The sequence below is a fragment of the Megalopta genalis genome, chromosome 1 (assembly GCF_051020955.1).
Source record: "Megalopta genalis isolate 19385.01 chromosome 1, iyMegGena1_principal, whole genome shotgun sequence".
Lineage (NCBI taxonomy): Eukaryota > Metazoa > Arthropoda > Insecta > Hymenoptera > Halictidae > Megalopta > Megalopta genalis.
This window is the reverse complement of record NC_135013.1, coordinates 46,768,992-46,775,373: the sequence shown is the minus strand read 5'-3', so window position 1 is coordinate 46,775,373 and position 6,382 is coordinate 46,768,992.

The window sequence follows — 6,382 nt, the reverse complement described above, 5'->3', positions numbered from 1 at the left end:
TGAACCTAAATTGTTCATTTCGCATGAATTTGAATCTAAATCGTTTGTTTAAAATCGCTATTTCGTACGAATTTGAGTCGAAATCGTGTATTTCGTATGATATTGACGCTAAATCGTTTGTCTCGCGTGGATTTGAAGCAAATTCGTGTATTTCGCATGAATCAGAAGCTAAATTGTTCATTTCGCATGAATTTGAAGCTAAATCGTGTGTTTCGCATGATATTGAAGTTAAATTGTTCATTTGGCATGAATTTGAAGCTAAATCGTTTCTTTAAAATCGCTATTTCGTACGAATTTGAGTCGAAATCGTGTATTTCGCATGATATTGACGCTAAATCGTTTGTCTCGCGTGGATTTGAAGCAAATTCGTGTATTTCGCATGAATCTGAAGCTAAATTGTTCATTTCGCATGAATTTGAAGCTAAATCGTTTGTATAAAATCGCTATTTCGTACGAATTTGAATCGAAATCGTGTGTTTCGTATGATATTGAAGTATAATCGTTTGTTTCGTGTGGATTTAAAGCTAATTCGTGTATATCGCATGAATCTGAAGCTGAATTGTTCATTTCGCATGAATTTGAAGCTAAATCGATGATTTAAAATCGCTATTTCGCACGAATTTGAATCGAAATCGTGTGTTTCGCATGATATTGAAGTTAAATCGTTTGTTTCGTGTGGATTTAAAGCTAATTCGTGTATTTCGCATGAATCTGAAGCTAAATTGTTCATTTGGAATGAATTTGAAGCTAAATTGTTCATTTCGCATGAATTTGAAGCTAAATCGATCGATTGAAATCGCTGTTTCGCACGAATTTGAATCGAGATCGTGTGTTTCGCATGATATTGAAGTTAAATTGTTCATTTGGCATGAATTTGAAGCTAAATCGTTTGTTTAAAGTCGCTATTTCGTACGAATTTGAGTCAAAATCGTGTATTTCGCATGATATTGACGCTAAATCGTTTGTCTCGCGTGGATTTGAAACAAATTCGTGTATTTCGCATGAATCTGAAACTAAATTGTTCATTTCGCATGAATTTGAAGCTAAATCCTTTGTATAAAAGCGCTATTTCTTACGAATCTGAGTCGAAATCGTGTATTTCGCATGATATTGACGCTAAATCGTTTGTCTCGCGTGGATTTGAAGCAAATTCGTGTATTTCGCATGAATCTGGAGCTAAATTTTTCATTCCGCATGAATTTGAAGCTAAATCGATTGTTTCGCGTGAATTTAAAGCTAATTGTTTATTTCGCATTATAGTGAAGATAAATCGTTTGTTTCGCTTGGATTTAAAGCTAAATCGTGCAATTCGCATGAATCTGACACTAAATTGTTCATTTCGCATGAATATGAAGCTAAATCGTTTGTTTCGCGTGAATTTAAAGCTAATTCGTGAATTTCACATGAATCTGAAGCTAAATTGTTCATTTCGCATGAATTTGAAGTTAAATCGTTTGTTTCTATTGGATTTAAAGCTAAATCGTGCAATTCTCATGAATTTGAAGCTAAATTGTTCATTTCGCATGAATATGAAGCTATATCGTTTGTTCAAATTCGCTATTTTGCAAGAATTTGAATCAAAATCGTGTATTTCGCATGATATTGACGCTAAATCGTTTGTGTCGCGTGGATTTATAGCTAAATCGTGTATTTCGCATAAATTTGAAGCAAAATTGTTCATTTCGCATGAATTTGAAGCTAAATCGATGATTTAAAATCGATATTTCGCACGAATTTGAATCGAAATCGTGTGTTTCGCATGATATTGACGCTAAATCGTTTGTCTCGCGTGGATTTGAAGCAAATTCGTGTATTTCGCATGAATCAGAAGCTAAATTGTTCATTTCGCATGAATTTGAAGCTAAATCGTTTGTTTAAAATCGCTATTTCGGACGAATTTTAGTCGAAATCGTGTATTTCGCATGATATTGACGCTAAATCGTTTGTCTCGCGTGGATTTGAAGCAAATTCGTGTATTTCGCATGAATCTGAAGCTAAATTGTTCATTTCGCATGAATTTGAAGCTAAATCGTTTGTATAAAATCGCTATTTCGCACGAATTTTAATCGAAATCGTGTGTTTCGCATGATATTGAAGTTAAATCGTTTGTTTCGTGTGGATTTAAAGCTAATTCGTGTATTTCGCATGAATCTGAAGCTAAATTGTTCATTTGGCATGAATTTGAACCTAAATTGTTCATTTCGCATGAATTTGAAGTTAAATCGTTTGTTTCTATTGGATTTAAAGCTAAATCGTGCAATTCTCATGAATTTGAAGCTAAATTGTTCATTTCGCATGAATATGAAACTATATCGTTTGTTTAAAATCGCTATTTCGTACGAATATGAGTCGAAATCGTGTATTTCGCATGATATTGACGCTAAATCGTTTGTCTCTCGTGGATTTGAAGCAAATTCGTGTATTTCGCATGAATCAGAAGTTAAATTGTTCATTTCGCATGAATTTGAAGCTAAATCGTTTGTTTCGTGTGGATTTAAAGCTAATTCGTGTATTTCGCATGAATCTGAAGCTAAATTGTTCATTTGGCATGAATTTGAACCTAAATTGTTCATTTCGCATGAATTTGAAGTTAAATCGTTTGTTTCTATTGGATTTAAAGCTAAATCGTGCAATTCTCATGAATTTGAAGCTAAATTGTTCATTTCGCATGAATATGAAACTATATCGTTTGTTTAAAATCGCTATTTCGTACGAATATGAGTCGAAATCGTGTATTTCGCATGATATTGACGCTAAATCGTTTGTCTCTCGTGGATTTGAAGCAAATTCGTGTATTTCGCATGAATCAGAAGTTAAATTGTTCATTTCGCATGAATTTGAAGCTAAATCGTTTGTTTCGTGTGGATTTAAAGCTAATTCGTGTATTTCGCATGAATCTGAACCTAAATTGTTCATTTCGCATGAATTTCAATCTAAATCGTTTGTTTAAAATCGCTATTTCGTACGAATTTGAGTCGAAATCGTGTATTTCGTATGATATTGACGCTAAATCGTTTGTCTCGCGTGGATTTGAAGCAAATTCGTGTATTTCGCATGAATCAGAAGCTAAATTGTTCATTTCGCATGAATTTGAAGCTAAATCGTGTGTTTCGCATGATATTGAAGTTAAATTGTTCATTTGGCATGAATTTGAAGCTAAATCGTTTCTTTAAAATCGCTATTTCGTACGAATTTGAGTCGAAATCGTGTATTTCGCATGATATTGACGCTAAATCGTTTGTCTCGCGTGGATTTGAAGCAAATTCGTGTATTTCGCATGAATCTGACGCTAAATTGTTCATTTCGCATGAATTTGAAGCTAAATCGTTTGTATAAAATCGCTATTTCGTACGAATTTGAATCGAAATCGTGTGTTTCGTATGATATTGAAGTATAATCGTTTGTTTCGTGTGGATTTAAAGCTAATTCGTGTATATCGCATGAATCTGAAGCTGAATTGTTCATTTCGCATGAATATGAAGCTAAATCGTTTGTTTAAAATCGCTATTTCGCACGAATTTGAGTCGAAATCGTGTATTTCGCATGATATTGTCGCTAAATCGTTTGTCTCTCGTGGATTTGAAACAAATTCATGTATTTCGCATGAATCTGAAGCGAAATCGTGTGTTTCGCATGATATTGAAGTTAAATCGTTTGTTTCGTGTGGATTTAAAGCAAATTCGTGTATTTCGCATGAATCAGAAGCTAAATTGTTCATTTCGCATGAATTTGAAGCTAAATCGTTTGTTTAAAATCGCTATTTCGTACGAATTTGAGTCGAAATCGTGTATTTCGCATGATATTGACGCTAAATCGTTTGTCTCGCGTGGATTTGAAGCAAATTCGTGTATTTCGCATGAATCTGAAGCTAAATTGTTCATTTCGCATGAATTTGAAGCTAAATCGTTTGTATAAAATCGCTATTTCGTACGAATTTGAATCGAATTCGTGTGTTTCGCATGATATTGAAGTAAAATCGTTTGTATATTGTGGATTTAAAGCTAATTCGTGTATTTCGCATGAATCTGAATCTAAATTGTTCATTTCGCATGAATATGAAGCTAAATCCTTTGTTTAAAATCGCTATTTCGCACGAATTTGAGTCGAAATATTGTCGCTAAATCGTTTGTCTCTCGTGGATTTGAAACAAATTCGTGTATTTCGCATGAATCTGAAGCGAAATCGTGTGTTTCGCATGATATTGAAGTTAAATCGTTTGTTTCGTGTGGATTTAAGGCTAATTCGTGTATTTCGTATGAATCTGAAGATAAATTGTTCATTTCGCATGAATTTGAAGCTAAATCGATGATTTAAAATCGCTATTTCGCACGAATTTGAATCGAAATCGTGTGTTTCGCATGATATTGAAGTTAAATCGTTTGTTTCGTGTGGATTTAAAGCTAATTCGTGTATTTCGCATGAATCTGAAGCAAAATTGTTCATTAGGCATGAATTTGAAGCTAAATTGTTCATTTCGCATTAATTTGAAGCTAAATCGATCTATTGAAATCGCTGTTTCGCACGAATTTGAATCGAAATCGTGTGTTTGGCATGATATTGAAGTTAAATTGTTCATTTGGCATGAATTTGAAGCTAAATCGTTTGTTTAAAATCGCGATTTCGTACGAATTTGAGTCGAAATCGTATTTTCGCATGATATTGACGCTAAATCGTTTGTCTCCCGTGGATTTGAAGCAAATTCGTGTATTTCGCATGAATCAGAAGTTAAATTGTTCATTTCGCATGAATTTGAAGCTAAATCGTTTGTTTCGTGTGGATTTAAAGCTAATTCGTGTATTTCGCATGAATCTGAACCTAAATTGTTCATTTCGCATGAATTTGAATCTAAATCGTTTGTTTAAAATCGCTATTTCGTACGAATTTGAGTCGAAATCGTGTATTTCGTATGATATTGACGCTAAATCGTTTGTCTCGCGTGGATTTGAAGCAAATTCGTGTATTTCGCATGAATCAGAAGCTAAATTGTTCATTTCGCATGAATTTGAAGCTAAATCGTGTGTTTCGCATGATATTGAAGTTAAATTGTTCATTTGGCATGAATTTGAAGCTAAATGGTTTGTTTAAAATCGCTATTTCGTACGAATTTGAGTCGAAATCGTGTATTTCGCATGATATTGACGCTAAATCGTTTGTCTCGCGTGGATTTGAAGCAAATTCGTGTATTTCGCATGAATCTGAAGCTAAATTGTTCATTTCGCATGAATTTGAAGTTAAATCGTTTGTTTCGTGCGGATTTAAAGCTAATTCGTGTATTTCGTATGAATCTGAAGCTAAATTGTTCATTTCGCACGAATTTGAAGCTAAATCGATCGATTGAAATCGCTGATGCGCACGAATTTGAGTCGAAATCGTGTATTTCGCATGATATTGACGCTAAAGCGTTTGCCTCGCGTGGATTTGGAGCTAGTTTGTGTATGTCGCATGAATTTGAAGCTAAATTGTTCATTTCGTATGAATTGGAAGCGAAATCGTTTGTTGAAAATCGCGTATTTCGCACGAATTTGAATCGAAATCGTGTTTTTCGCATGATAGTGAAGTTAAATCGTTTGTTTCGCTTGGATTTAAAGATAAATCGTGCAATTGGCATGAATCTGACGCTAAATTGTTCATTTCGCATGAATATGAAGCTAAATCGTTTGTTTCGCGTGAATTTAAAGCTAACTTTTGCATTTCGCACGAATTTGAAGCGAAATCGTGTATGTCGCATGATATTGAAGTTAAATCGTTTGTTTCGCGTGAATTTAAATCTATTTCGTGTATATCGCATAAATCTGCAGCTAAATTGTTCATTTCGCATGAATTTGAAGCTAAATCGTTTGTTCAAATTCGCTATTTTGCAAGAATTTGAATCAAAATCGTGTATTTCGCGTGATATTGACGCTAAATCGTTTGTCTCGCGTGGATTTGAAGCAAATTCGTGTATTTCGCATGAATCAGAAGCTAAATTGTTCATTTCGCATGAATTTGAAGCTAAATCGTTTGTTTAAAATCGCTATTTCGTACGAATTTGAATCGAAATCGTGTGTTTCGCATGATATTTAAGTAAAATCGTTTGTTTCGTGTGGATTTAAATCTAATTCGTGTATTTCGCATGAATATGAAGCTAAATCGTTTGTTTAAAATCGCTATTTCGCACGAATTTGAGTCGAAATATTGTCGCTAAATCGTTTGTCTCTCGTGGATTTGAAACAAATTCGTGTATTTCGCATGAATCTGAAGCGAAATCGTGTGTTTCGCATGATATTGAAGTTAAATCGTTTGTTTCGTGTGGATTTAAAGCTAATTCGTGTATTTCGCATGAATCTGAAGATAAATTGTTCATTTCGCATGAATTTGAAGCTAAATCGATGATTTAAAATCG